General features: G+C 44.3%; 1 protein-coding gene and 1 long non-coding RNA gene across 2 annotated transcripts in view; one reads left to right on the forward strand and one right to left on the reverse strand.

The window, feature by feature from the left end:
• Positions 1 to 15,536, reverse strand: part of LOC146207742 (cytochrome P450 302a1, mitochondrial-like) — a 79,309-nt gene that overhangs the window by 62,986 nt on the left and 787 nt on the right. Inside the window, exon 2 of the mRNA XM_084590176.1 lies at positions 11,383 to 11,445. The gene's annotated coding sequence lies outside the window, so the exon portion shown is untranslated. The remainder of the gene's footprint in view (positions 1 to 11,382; positions 11,446 to 15,536) is intronic.
• LOC146207743 (uncharacterized) overlaps positions 13,761 to 15,536 on the forward strand; it is a 95,155-nt gene continuing 93,379 nt past the window's right edge. Inside the window, exon 1 of the long non-coding RNA XR_014704195.1 lies at positions 13,761 to 13,907. This is a non-coding gene — a long non-coding RNA (uncharacterized LOC146207743). The remainder of the gene's footprint in view (positions 13,908 to 15,536) is intronic.

Consider the following 15,536-nt stretch of genomic DNA (forward strand, 5'->3'; position numbering starts at 1 on the left):
GCGCTGGCCGTTCGCTAGACGCATGGACGACATCCCGCTCTCACAAGGCCGTTGAACTGCCGGCCATCCCGCAAACGACGACATCGATGCCCCCTCGCGGTGATGTCCGCTCCCTAATCTACGCGCCACATCTGCCACGGCAACATAGGATGTCGACGAGAACAAGCGGACAGCAAGAAAAGGAGAAACACAAGGGGTCACAACACACTGCCTTTGCCAGTGCGCCGAGGCCGTTCACTCCTGCCGCCGAGGTGACTGCGATGCGACGTGGAACAGCTGTCTGGCCCCCGGGGCTCGCTCCTCACCCCAACGCCTCCGTGTTTACGCAGCCTTGTATGTCTGATTTGCGACTCTTTCCTTTTTGCTGATACGCTTTTTCTACTGCCGCTTCTCCATAGAAGACACATAATACGCCCCTCTTGTCCTGCCCTTCGCCCGCGGGCCACGCGCTGCAGACCTGAGCGGTGGGGGAACCCTTTCATCGCGGTCGTCGTTAACCCTTTCCCAGAAAGCGGGCGAGAAGGGAGAGCTGTAGGGGCGGCGCAGAAAGAGCTCTTCCGACTTTTAGTGTTTTGGTTGCTGGCCGCGCTGTTAGAGGAGGGCAACCGACCGCTCTGGGCCGCTTCGTTCGAGTAACCGCCTTAACCATTCTTCTCCACCCATCCTCGCTTGTCTACCTTTTCGGCTGCTCTGTACACCTTTTTCCTGGCTGCTTTGTTGGGCATAACGAGCGGTCCAACGGGTAAAGGAAGCGGGGTGGCGGAAGAAGATTACCCGCGTGAAGCGATCCCAATAGGAGTCGCTCGGGCGGACCGGTGGTCTTGTATCCAGACTTCCTTTCCAGGTCTGCTTAGATTAGCCTCGCTTGCTGACTGCGCTACTGCTTGTTCACGCTTTTTTCTCCTCCTTACGTAACCGTTAAAATCTCTTGCAGTTCACTGCCCTTGCCAGGGCGAACGGTTCTGAGACGTGACTATAGGAGACCTTGACAAGGGCTCTTCTCCCCTCAGTGAGTAGATTCCGTGCGCTACATTTGAGAGCAATTTGGGGGGTACTTTGGGAACTCGACCAAAACTTGCCTAAAAGAAGAAACGAGACGTAAAACTTAGCAGCATTAAAGTCAATATGACAATAAGAATGCGCCCATTATGCAGCGTTAGACAGCATTAGTGGACGAATGCGGATAATTTGAATCGCTTACATCCGATTATGTTACATGCATAGATAGAGTATGATGAGTGTTGGTCACACATGCTGGATAATACCTCCAGATTAGGTTGCGTTAAGTGTACTTCTCGCTCATGAAATAAAATTACATTCATCAATGTATCCTGCTCCCACCCTCCCTCTTTCTTCTCCTCAAACTGCCATCCTTCGCGAATCGCGGGAGCACTCTTTTTTTTTTTTTTAATTGCTCCCTGCAGTTAAAATGCACTTTACTCCGCGCAGCCTAAGACGAAGAACAGCTTAGCAAGAATTTATCAAGGTAAAGTGATGAACGGCGACAGGAAGGAAGGACCGCCAATCCTGAGCAGCGGGCGTTACTGGCAGGGTTCGATTCGAGAACACTTAAACTCTGTAAACGTTTGCTTGAAAAAGTACCTAAAGATATACGCGAGGTATTTCTCTTCAGCTCTGGTTAGCAGCCAGAGGGCGTTCAAACATTTTGATCCAGCTTCTTCCACGTTCTTGTAGACGCCGTTCAGGTCATTGACTAAACAAGACTCCAAAAATGAAGCTGCTGCTTTATTTTTGTTGTCCAGTGTACGTGGTTCCTGTTTTCTTGTGTATCTGTGTATATCGCAGCGCGAAAATTCTTGAAATGGTAAACCGACTAGCCCCCATTGCTGCTTTGCTCGCTGCTTTATGTTTATGAAGAATGGAAAAGGCGTGGCGACAAGACGCGCAAACCAGAAGTTTAGATTTGGCTTCGTCTGAATATCAGCCCACGTCATAAATGAGGATGAAATGAAAATCGCGAGATTGCAATTAATTCCGCAGATGTTGACTTTATATAAGAACTATGAAAAAACGAGTTGTTACTATCGCTGCTTATCAGAAAAACGGTCATAAGATGCAAAGGAGAAAACTTCAAAAATCAGCACCGCCCCGCCCCGTTCAACAGCATTATCGATCGTTACAGGCTGCTCCCGCAGTCCTCCTACTGTCCGCGCCAAGGCGTTCAAAGAACTTACAAGACTGGCATTATGAACTGCGCGTTTCACAACGGCAAACAAAGGCGCATGGAGAGACATGCACGCCACCCGGAAGAAAACAGAATATCGCGCGAGCAAACAATGCCGCTGAGCGGTCAGATAAGCTACATGCGCAGCTCCCCGTTAAGGCGCTCATCACTTGCGAGAAAGAGAAAGAGAGTGCCACTCTCATATTCTCTGGAGTTTTCTTGGAACTCCAATATGAAGCCCTGATCTCCACTGCCTCTGCTAGATTACGTGCAATAATGCAAAAGGCAGTGGGCGGTGTTACAGTAGATAGGAGAATAACGCGTTGTTCTTTTTGTGCTCTGGATAAAGGAAAAAAAAATAGCACCGTGGACGGCCCAGGTACGCAAACTTGACACAGAAACTGAATCTCAAGTGGCTGGATTGGACACTATACGATCTCATCCACCATTGCCGTATAATGTATGAAATAACTATAGGCAGAAATCGACTTCACATTCATGAGTCCGTCCAAAAGTATGCTGTTGTGACAAATTTAGTGCAATGGACATAAAGACAGTTTGCTGTCGCATCACTAAGACCTGTTCAAATCGCGACCACTGATTTATCCACCCTCTTCACGTTACTGGCGCATTCTGCACTTTTTGCAGGTTTCCACTGCATACGTTAGTATGCCGTGACTCACTGCGGAATATCCGAGCTTTCTTTTTACCCCTGCAGGCCTCCGCCTCTGAATTCGATCGATGTTTATGTCTTAAGACAACTTGTAGGCGCGCCAGACCATATGGTTTTTTTTTTTTTTTCTCGGGATTCATTATAGCGGAGTTCCAGAGACGAACACGGAGTCCAGAGCCATCATAGCGTTCGCTGAATGTGGATTTCACAGGAAACATTTATTTAGGCAGTTCTTCTCTGCATGCCACATTGTATGTTATTCTCTTTCTCGACGCAAGAGTTTTTTATGACCTATAGTAAAGAGTCTTTTTCTATTTTCGTGGATCGTTCGACGTCACCGGATGTATTATTTCCGGCTCGACAAGCATGCTACGGAACTAAGCGTGCAATTAACTGAAATTGCGATGAGCTAAACAGAACGCGGAGCGTTGAAGTGGGCACACTTACGATAACCGGAGGAAATTGATTCAAAATCATTGGTGCTTGGGCGCAAAACTACGGTGACAATACTGTGAACTCGTTATTTAACCTCCTATTGTTCTTCTCCGATGAAGTACGCTTTTCGTGAGACAAATAACTGCATTTGCAACTTCCTGCAAATGAAGCTAATTCTAATTTCAATTTGCTTTCCGTGTTTATTGCGCAGCACCTCTGGCGTGTAGTAACAAAACAGTTACCGCCTCACATGACTGAGTGTTAGACCTCTTGCATGTGTAGATACATAAGCAGACCAGCGATGTTGGCGCCCGTGACGTTATAAACATAAAATAACACTTCTAACTGCATTCGCGGAAGTAGACATTCTTTTACCCTTGTGAACTATGCCTTACCGAAGCAAGGCATATTCATTTCGGTAATATGCCTTGTTACCTTTGCTTCGGTAAGGAATATTAATTAATCTCGGATATGTATGCCTGCAAAAATAACAAAGGTTTCCTCTATGAAAGTAACGACACTTGACAGTGCACAGCACACTTATGCACCTACAGAAATAAATGCTGCTGATTCCTGACGTAATCAGTTACGAACTGCTGTTTTAAATGTAACACCATTAAAACACGTTCGCTCATATAAAGAAAAACAGAAAATGATGGTAATGGCTTGCTATTCGTGAAACAGCCTACCAGGCCACCATGGTCTTTCGTATTCATCATTTCGCTTAAGATTTGCCTGGAAAAGGAAAATTAAACGTGCGTGGGACGCGGCTTCAAAACTACGTAGTCCAGCAAAATGGACATCGACCTGTAGGTGTCATGGCCAGCTGATGAATATTCATTAGCTTCTAATTAGAGCGTCGGCTATATTGGTTGCCTCGGGTCATGTCGAACGTTGATTGCAAAACTTTCCTGGTATTCTAAGCGCTGCCCATTGCAAAAAAAAAAAAAAGCGTTCCACGGAGGTAGCCCTCTGCAGTGTAGAGTCACTGCACCCGAGCCGTCCGCCCACTGCGGCGTTCGATGCCTTGAATTTATGGCACGCTTGTTCAGCTCAGCGAAAAGAAGTCGGACAGAGCTGGTTTTTGGACGGAGGCGGCACGGCAACCCGTTGACCCAGCTTTGTTCCTTTGCCTCGCTTGGTTGCGGTCAACGAGAGGAGTATAGCAACAGGACTGCAAAGAGAGGTTCCCAACGCCGCCCACTAGTGCGCGTTTGAAGGTCACCTGAAGGAGGAGTAACGACCTATAGACAGGCGAGTGATAAATGGACATCGCCCGGGGTGTTATCAACCTTCCGACGAGTGTGCCTATAGTGTAGCTAAACGCTGGAATCGTGTAGTAGTAGGTTGTGGTAAAATTAGGAATATTTAATCTCTTTCATGAACTTATATTGAAGAGTTTACACAGAAGAATATTATACAAAACAGTTGCTAGGCTTACAGTAGCCATAGGAGTGGCGGAGCGCTTGTTGTCTGTTCGATTTGTATCAGTGAGGCTTACGCGACCTTAGCCTGCCTTTAGTCCTTGCGCACGAGTTTTATTTTCAATACTTGCTGAGCCCAGTAAATCCGTAAAGGGCAAGAACGTGTTGTAAATTAAGTACAGACCCCGCTTGCTCATTACAAAGAGTAAAATGCATAAAAAAAAAGAGTAAGAAGGCTTGCCTGTTCTTGAAGCGGGAAAGGCCTTCTATGCAACTGAACCTAAAGGGAGAATCAAGAGCATTTTTTTGTTGTTGTTGTCGGGCTTGGAACTTTGCCACATATTTTTTATTTTTCATAGCTCACCCGTGCTTGTCGACTCTGCAGAATAAGCCCCTTAAGCTGAGGAAAGAGAGCTTTGCTATTTGAGACTGCTAATTGCTGACAGCAGCAAAAGTAGGTAGTTCTCCGTTGCTGGGCAACTGTCAGCAAATTGAGATTTGAATCTGGACAAAGCAAAGTTTGGTCAATGAGATAATGGATGTACCATCCTAATAATCCATATTAATAGGAAAGGCGTAACAGCTGTACTTGAGACATCGAGCCAATATAACACTCCGACTGAGTGAGTGTCGTAACGTCTCACCATACAGCAATCAGGGGTGTGTTTTGGGTCTTTATACAGCTCTCTCGAACGTATTCACACGAAAGCAGAATAACACCTATGACTATTTAAAAATGGAGTATATAAAGACGCTTCGCATCATAAGAACAGAAGTTGCAGCATCTAACATTGTGCTGAATAAAGGTGGTTTCGAAAGGAGACAACTGGCAAAGTTCTCACCATCACCAAGATTTCATACGTTGCAGTATTGTTTGGAAGCCCAGTCTGCTGTGTGTAGTTCAGGTTACTTTTGAAAAATTGCAGTCTGTTTGAATGTCATCTACAAAGGTAAACACGTAACTGTACCCTTCCTATCACCAGTTTGCTTAACCTCGGTGGCCGTGATGATAGCAAGGATATGTATTCATTTCACCACGTGGGTTAGCTGCTCCATGATAGACAGACAAATTTCGGAATCATTGAAAAAGTAATTGTAACACACGGTAGGTGAAGAACCAAAAGCAGAGACGCATTCTTTCCTCTGCCATGCAGAACGCAAAGCAGTAGGCTGCATTGTAAGCAGACCAACTACAACAAGACAAAGATATTATTCGCTGATAATAAAGTTTGATAACCATGCGCTAATCGCGGAGTGCTGCAATTCGTTCAAAAAAGATAGCGATTAGAAACCTGGTGCTTCGTCAGGAGGCTGCATATGCCGAAAGCGTATTATCTCTAAGCAAGAAAAAAAAAATATGGTACAACGCCGGGAGAGCAGCGTTCATCTTTTTGTTTCGTATCTCACCTATCGAAAAGCCAGTTGACGCTGACCTTCTTCTCGACTGAAGAGAGACTCAGGAAAGCTTCATTCGATTATTGATTTTAGGGGGAAAAAAACTGATTATCTGGCTCTTCCTAGCCGTGCATTTGTTCAGCAGAAAACAAAACAAAACAACACCATATAAAGGTAAGGTAATTTAAATCTCATTTCTTTTTCTTCCACGCACTTCGAACTCATGATATCTTCATCCAGAAGGCAAGCAGCCGTTCTGAAGTGAATGGGGCGTAACATGACCTCAAATATCCGTGCAAAAAGTTCAGCATTGACGCATGCAGAATACTTGTGAAGTCAGCCAGTGATGACGACATCTTTAAAAATGCGCTTTTTTTTCTAGTTTATTAACTCTCTGCAGTTGTTGAGAGCGCCTTTTTCAGGCCAATTCTACACACCGTCGATATAGGCCAGCTTCGATTCGTCAATCGGTGTCCTTTTAAACACAGGGAAGCAATGCGACGACGGATGAAATAAGGCCTTTCAACTTTGTGTCAACACGTGCGTCTACACAACGGTGGATATCCGAGCATAAAGACGAACTAAAACAGTGCGATAAGTGTTCAACGCCCACCGAGAGACTTAGCTAATAGCCAAAGTTAATTTAGGCAGTGTATACCCTCTAAATTCACGGGACAAAAGGGATGTTTATGCCCTGAACTCTTCCTTTAACGTTGATACACCGTGTGCTCTTACACCTTACAGTGTCGGTCTCGCAGAGGAATATAAACGCCTCCCTCTGAACAAAAAAACGTACACGTACAAAAAAAGGTCACATAGACCTTCAACGAACTGTCAAATTACTGGCCACGTTTGTCGCATGTCTGCGCTGACCTTTGAGATCTTTTCACTGCTTTTCTTTTTGTTGTTGAGAGAAGTTTCAACTGTTGTTCGGAAGCATGACGTCTTCTCAGTTTTAATTCAGTGATGCGGGAGTGTGCGCTTCTTCTTGTTTCCTTCGTTGTTCTATAATGATCAGAAGCCAACTAGCTGAACACTCCATGTCTTCTTTTCACATTTTGTCAGTCCTAGTTCTTTCATTTGCATAACGTTTAACGTTTTTCTTTATTTGTAATAGAATATAGCTTTGCACATGTTCGCGACTTTCTTCTCGCCACTGCAGGGGTTTCGTTTGCAATGCCTTCAGAAAACAGAAGGGTGCGGTTTTGCAATATTTCTTGTCGTTACTTGACCAGCACACTGCACAGAAGGCCCCAACGGCTGACTGTGTGTATAGTCCCCCACTTTTGTTTTCTAACGTGATTATATAGCAGCATGGAATCTCAGAAAATACACATATGCGTACGTTCCAAGGTTTGCACAATACCACGGGTATAGAAAAAGCTCAAGCTGCCAGGCTTCTCGCGTAACCTTAAGTTTGACTAGTGTGCTCCTTGTGCTGCACATAAAGTGCTGACAGCACTATAGTTAGGCGCCAGACACAGTGCCAGGTATATTCTCATGGTGAATTCTATACAGTTTCTTCTTTCCTTATCTCTCGGACAGCAAAAATACTCTGACGTAATAATTGTATCTGAACTACGTTCATCCAGTCCACTATGGGTAGCTGGAAAGTGCTCGAATGAAAAAATGCCTTCCATTCTGATAGCGGCTAACTATACTCAACACGAATTGGAGTTTGCGAAAGAGTGCGGAATAACGCTGCAGCTAACTGCGTTACGAACATCTTTTTTTTAATCAATTAAATTTAATTTCCTGGTGACATTCCTCATCACAGTAGAATTCACACGGCTCATGGCTGGTATTATCCGAGATCCATGAGTATGTGTACTTGAGGCACGAAACATCTACTGTGAATCACACGGGGGAAGCTAGAGCTGTTGGCACTGAGGATGTGCTCTACTGGGAAGCGGTTTGCGCGCTGGCTATTTTTAATTCTTCATAGAAATGAAGCGAGCCGTCTTGCGAGCCGCTGCAAATTCACTTTGCAGTAACCTCATGCCTTCATAGGCACTTCATAGGCACAGCGGGAACGCGGAACATCCAGAGGCCAAAACCTGCACGTTAGCTGCCTTGCAAGTCGTTCTCTTGCATATTGCATATAGGTTCCTTATGCTGTGGCTGAACCCATGCTTATGCTACACTTCAGGACAATCGTTTTACTAATTGGCTATCTACATATGCTTTTCTTGGTAGCTTCCATTCATCTCACACCACACTGCTTCAAAACAGTTAACCTTACAGCAAAGTTCTGTGTTAATGGCAATCCACAGTGACTTTCCCTATATTTCTGTTGACATCAAGGCACTGAGCGAGGCCGCAGCTAGTATTGAAGTAAATGTCACTGCGTTCCACAGTAGGGGAATTTAAAAGTAACACGAAAGGTCGTAAACATCATTATCAATGCCGGCATAAGCGGAGAGGATCTCGCTCGAAGCAGTGTTTTGCAGAGTAGTACCGAGAAAGATTCTCCCTGCTTTCCTTCAAGCCACGTCTCACTGACGTGGGCAGAATGAAATGAGGCGCGATGTTTTTCGCATGCCGGCGCGCAAGTCTGGTCTGAATTTCACAGCTGCTAACTGTTCCTCGAACGGATCTACCCTGTCTATTGAAATCCTTGTACTTAGTTCTGAAGGAAAGTTAATTAGGATTACTTAAGAAAAATAAGGCATTCACACTAAAGACGTACGCGATGAGGTATGCGCGCAGGTATATGGCTGATAAATGCGAAAACTACTTACACAGCTTAAATTGTACTGAAAGCATAACGTGAAGCTGTTCTCAAAATGTATTTCATGTTTCGCTACAAATGCAATGCTGACATACAGCGCATTGCTTAAACTCTTGGTGGTAAGAATGATGGATTGCAGATGCTCTGGAAGCCTTCCACATTGTTCATTGTGTAGGAGTGCAGCAGGAGTTGGCGAAAAAAAAAAGTAAAAAAAAAAAACACCCCTAGCTATTCGTTAAAGATAACTGTAATGCTAAAGCGCATGAAGATATGGTTACACGTACACACTATGTTGAGGCTGGGTAGTAATCTCTATCGGGCAGCGTTCCCTGTTCACCTACACCTGTCATTCCAGCTTTGTGGCAGATGCCTGCATTCACTTTTTTTTTTTTTTCACGCGCATTGAGTGCATGTTTATTATTATAATTTATTTCCAAATACTGTTAGCCCGTTCAGGCTGTTGCAGAGAGAGAAATGTACATTCAATCTTGTGAGTAATCCCGCTCTTCTGTCTAAATTGGTCATAGCTGAATAATATTTTTCTCTCCCCGACCTACCCAGTTTTCGTGCATATCTACGGCACCCTGTTTCCCTATACATATAGTAACCTTTCTTGACGAAACCCAATGAGTTTGGCTATATCATCATCATCATCATCGTCATCATCATCAGCCTGATTATACCCACTGCAGGGCGAAGGCCTCTCCCATATTTCTCCACTTATCCGGTTCTGTGCTAGCTGCATCCACCTGACCCCTGAACTTCTTAATCTCATCCGCCCACCTAACTTTCTGCCGCCCCCTGCTCCACAATTGTTTATTTTTCCCTTATGCGTACCTCATATGCGTTCATTTGTGAAAGCGGGGGCTGTGAAGCGTTAATACCAGACTTGAACGAACTGCGCCAGTGTTATTCGTTACAGCTGAAATACAAAACAGGCGTACCACGTACCCCGGGTACCATCCGGGAAACGCCTTTGGGCTTTGTACAAAAAGCTGCACGACTCCGACTCAACTAACCAGTGTTTGACGGCAAAACCGGGAACACATAACGGAGGCGAGGAAGAAGAAACGGCGCGAAGTCTTTTTTTTTTTTTGTTATTTTTTATGCGCAGAGTTAATTGGCTCCTCACTTCCGGGTTGAGGGCGTGTAACGTGATGCGACTACATCAGCCTAAGCGGAAAAGCGAAAACATAATCATCTGCCTTTGAGCCACTCCCTTCCTGTTAGGAAGTCGTGCCAGCTGACTATGCCAGATGAACACGAGGTCACGGGATCGCGTACCGGAGACAGCGACAGCATTTAGTTGGCGCGGATATATGATGAAACGCGTATAGGTTTCCACTGCCGCGTCCCCCGTTAGGCAAAGTGCGGCTTCGGTGTACCTAAACACATAACACACCATTCCAAATGATATCATTCCGTAGTAAGTCATTGTTCTCTGTGTGGATAAAGGGTGGTGCACAATTAAAAAAAAAAAGGGCCCTAAAAGAGCAGTGTACAGCATCAAAGTAAGCAAGAACGAAATGTCTTGCAGTGCACCTCTCATGGTGCGTGGCTCTTGTTTCCCTACTGAGAAATTTTCTTTCTCTCGTGAGAAAAATAAAGAGGGCTTTATTTGCAACACAATTGTAAAGACTTTAGTTGTGTCTCATGAGCACTGTCCCATCATACAGTAAAGTTTTCACTCTATTTCTCACGGCCTCCATCAACGGATGAGTTCGCTTTCTGTCGAAATGAACTGTATGCAATTACTGAAATTTTCGCTCAGAACAGGGCAAAAAGAAGGCACACGGCATGAGCGCTGCTAACAACTGACGTTCTATTGCACGCGGAACAACACAAATGAAAAAAAAAAAAGCGCATCAACCAAGAACAAGCATGTTTTAGGACGCGGCCACTAGAAAATACGGAAGGTGCAGACAAGCGACGACGAAGAAAATTTGATCTTTCCGGATGGAACTTCTCCGCGTGCAATACATCTCTTGTTAGTAGCGCTCATGTCGAGTCTCTTCTTTTTTGTTCCTGGGCTATGCGCGATATTTATGCTAAACCAAAACAAATTAGCCCTACTACATGCCTTGTCGAGCTGTGCACGTTATCGTGAAAAACGGAGGACAGAATTAAATGCATTTTTTTGCGAAATACATTGTGGGAAAAAAAATCTTTAGTATTCGGCATTGATTACATCTTCAAGGCACCTGCGTATATACCGTCGGAATGGGTATTACGACATAAAATGGCAGCAGTAAGAGATGACGCGTATTTTTGTGTCACAGTGCGATCTCCTACACGCAGCGCTGCTCGTAGGAAAGAGCAAAAAGAAATTTGCAAAAAACGATCGCCCCGTAGAAGATGCGCAGCGAAAGTCATATGAACAACAACGAAACAATTAGGTCAAATCAGCCGCAGCAGAAACTTAATAATTTAAAGTGGTTTAGTTTTTTGTTTACGATAAAAGCCATTGTACCACGTGCAACACGACCACAGGCTCCAACTAGCATGAAATCTCGCCAAATGAAGCGTCTTTTTCACTTACCACTGAGCAGGCTACTGGGGTGCTTATCTCGCAAGTCAGTTGTCGCAGCTAGCACGACGCCATCTGCGAATTGTACGGGAAAGAAGTCGAAAGCTTGCTTCGGGGTCGCTGTCAGGTGAGACTCTGCGGCACTGACAGTGGCTTGAGAATGGACAAATCAAATGGTTTGATTTTATGGGGTACAACGTCCCAAAGCGAATACGGGGGACGCTGCAGTGGAGGTTAAATAAGCCCCTGGTGTTCTTTAATGTGTATTGACATCGCGCAGTAAACTGGCGCCTTGCTTTCGGCCTCCATGAAGACAGAAAGTGACTGAACGTTTGTCCTTAGGTTTAGGAGTCTAACCCCTAACCATACAAGCACTGCGTTGGGGCTCCATAAATTTCTCTGGGAGCTAGCAACTTGCCTTGCCGCCTGTTTCAGTGACTTGATTTTGAAACGCGTGTGTCGCGTGCATGAGAACTGGTGTTTCAATGCAGCAACATTAAAAAAAAAAACATAGGTTTAATATGCATGCGACGTAAAAAAAAGGCAGATACTTTCGGCTAGAATTCCAACACCGTGCGAACGCGCTGTTTCATGAACTCTATTTGGCTATGGCCGCCCAGCTGCGCTACAGTTTCAGCAGTACTGGGAGCCGCCATGTCTAACGACGGAGTTTTAACCCCATGGCCTCCGCGATCAGCGCCGGTGCAACAAAGCGCTTGATCGTGGAGGCCACGGGTTTAACCTATACTTAATCCCGGTTAAATCGAGCGAAAGTACTGGCGGTGGTGGCTCAGGGCTTAAGAAGCTCAGCCACCGAAGTTGTGGAGTGAACGGCCTTGATGGTGAGTGGGTTGAAGTGGAAGACATGAAGCAATCTCAGGCGTTCATTGAACTTAGTGTGTGAAGTTTGGTCATTGTCATTTACTGTCACGTTTTAATGTCTTGTAATTCCATTCATGTGTCTACTGTTTCATGTATTTTATCCTTTTAGACATAATTTTATTATTAATTTTGCTATTATGACGTTCACTGTTGTCAATCCTACCCTGCCGTGGCTCCCACCTTAGGGCTAGCAGTATTGTAAATAAAGAATAAAAATAAATCAGAGTACCTGGTTCAAACACAATCGGCTCAATTCCGTTCCGATGACTTTTCCTTTTTTTTTTTTTTTTTTTTTTTTTTTTAGTGTCAAAGTAAGCACTAGAAGAGTTCTTGGTCAGTTGTAGGCTTCATCATTCTTCTTGCTCGTTGGAGAATTTAGAAGACCCGTTAGGTAAAATCGTGCGTTGGAGCCGCTACAACGGACTGACTTGGATTTACCCGCTGCTTTGACCTCACGAAAGATTTAGTCAATCAGGGCTATGACAAAAGCGTTAGACGGTTTTGCTAGGCTTTGACCCTCCGGAATAGTAAAAATGGCGACTGGCGGCCAGAAACTATAGTTCTCGTCAAAATTGTCTGAATATTGAGTCGGTACTTCGACGTTAATCAAACAACATTTGTGAAGTCAGGGAATGTCCAAGAATTTGTACAAAATATTTGTCCGCCGTCAGAGCAGCATTCAATTCCACATGACCTTTCTCTACGCACTGTGCTACCGCGGTCTCTATGCCTGAAGAAGCATGGGGTAACGTTTTACGAGACATATTTATGAATGTGCGTTCCTGCATATATTTAGTCATATATTTATATATTTGCATGTATTTAGACTCAAAGATAACGAATGATCTCAAAGTGGAGCACACGATAGTTTGGAAGGTCTTCGCTGCTGGACGGTGTAAACTGATTTCAGTAGCGTAGCCATTTCGGAAGGCTGCCGAATATTGCTGCAGAATTATTGAAAAAGTCACCCCATGACGCTACAGCTAGCACTTGAGCTGCCGAACATATGCGCTTCTTACAAACGTCGTGAAAGACAGATGTGCTTTACAATAATGTATAGGCATTATCAAATATGTGACTGTGTGGTCTTGCTACTATGGGACATAAGAGCGCGTTTTCTACGAAGCGCGTGGGGAGATCGTTGCGAGGTACGGCTTGAAAGGACGAATCAAATTCTTACCAGCGCAGATATTTTTATTTACTTTGGAGGTTCATGGTGTTAAAAGCGTTTTGCCGATACGAATATAATGAAGCTTTTTGTATTATATAGGGATTCATTGCTCCTACTCAGCATTTTGAAAAGCGGGTTAGTGCAGGCCTACACATAAGCCACGTCACAATCGCAGACATGTCTTTCTGCACGGAGATAAGTTAACATATCGCGCAGCGCACTGGTGCCACACATAAGACCCGAGACGAAAAAAAAAAAAAATGATTCCCTTGATAGAAAGGAGGTTTCCCTTTGTTCATGCTGCAGCTGTTTGTAAGATCGAGTGCCTCAGCTGGCAACTACATGTACTGGAGCGTGTTCCCGATTTCTTAAAGTTATTTCTCCGTAGTTTTTTTTTTCCTTGTGCAATAGGTGTCTCCCCGCATAGCGCAGAGAGTAATAGCATAGTGTAAAGGAACAATCGGATTGCTGGAGGGTACTTGAGGTACGTTTTATTGCTGATATATTTATCTTGTTTCAGCTTTTAAACTTTCTTTTGACGCAAATACAAAGCAAACGTTGGAATTTTCCGTGCAATGAAGACGTCATTCGTTGCCAGACTTCCAGACAGCCCGTCTAGGAAAGCGTGCAGAAAACAAATTCTTGAAAACGGGGCCGCGGAGAGTGTTGCACAAATGATATTCACAAGCTCGGACATATTCTGTCGCTGATAATTATTGGAAACAAGCGCTAATAGAAATGACATTTGATGTAATCAGTAAACTAGCTCTTATTCTAAAGAAATAAGTTGTATGCCCATCAAATGCGCTAAGAATTGCACTATAAAAATTAAAAATAAACAGAGAGACGCGTCATTTTATTATCGGCATCCAGAACGAGCAAACCATTTTAAGAATTGTACAGAATTCAAACGACTGTAGTGCAACCTTCGCAATTCAGAGGCATACTTTGGTGACGTACTGATTTGGCACCTTAACTGCAGAATTCACGAAATCCTGAATGCTGTCGAAGCTTTTTTTTAGCGTTCACTTCACTATTTTGAACTCTAGCACAAAATGACTCCCCGCGCTTTCCTTGGAAGCTCTACAGAATCAAATTCTTTTAAGCCCGTCGAGTTCGTTAAAGAGACCTGTTAAGGTTATGTCGCACTGCATCGCCTCTGAAACGCCGCAATGAAAAAAAAAATAAAAAAGAAAGAAGACGTACAAAATAAATGGTAACGGTCAAGTTATACGTTCACAACAACTGCTGTCATCACTATTCGATGCTGGCGTGCTAGGTAATGAAGTTTCCTTTAGGCGAGCCGGTCAGTCCTGATAGCCGGAGTTTCGACTACATAGAAGCCGACCGTAAGTGCGAATATATTTGTGCGTATTTGGGGATCTTTTTTGCTGCGGCTTCCAACTCCGTACTACGCCCCGATGCAGTGAGCGAAATAAAGCAGTGACTGAATGCCTTGCCTGTCTGCACCTTAACCAGGGTTTGTAAATCTGTACCGCACACTCAGCTTCGTGGATAAAATTTTTTCAAGACCCCAGAGTGTTACCGTACACAATTCCGATTTGACGAAAATGTATCAGTCGGCCCCTCTAAGTCCATGTGCAAAGGAATATCTGTCGCTTGGTATGGGCACTTCCGCCTGAGCGCATTTATTTTAGCGAGTATTTTACAGTTCATCGGCGGCTGCAAGAAGGGTTGAGCCCGCCTTACAGAAAGACGTTGTACGTGTTCCTCTGCACTAATAGCTGAAATTATTGCACTAAGATTACTGCATGCAGATGCCACAACAAGATTCCTCATACATAGAAGAACTACGAAGCATTTTCTTCGTAGTGCTGTAAGTGATATCGTAGAACTTTGTGTCTAAAACCACGAAAAAACTTCGTGTATAAAAATAATACAAATTAAAATAGAACACCGGCAATAAATTCAATGGTGGAAATAAATAGCTTGAGAAAGCGAAGGGGTATAGAAGGTAAACAGCTCTTTGGAGAGCAATAAAACTCGGCTGGATGTTGACCCTTGATAACCTCTGCTGATCGATTGCATGGGTTGCCATCTTAAGTGCCGCTTTTGTGTGTGTGGAAATACTTGGGTGTTAAGCGTCCAAAGT

Source organism: Amblyomma maculatum, chromosome 1 (genome assembly GCF_055883805.1).
Source record: "Amblyomma maculatum isolate TAMU_Amacu chromosome 1, ASM5588380v1, whole genome shotgun sequence".
Lineage (NCBI taxonomy): Eukaryota > Metazoa > Arthropoda > Arachnida > Ixodida > Ixodidae > Amblyomma > Amblyomma maculatum.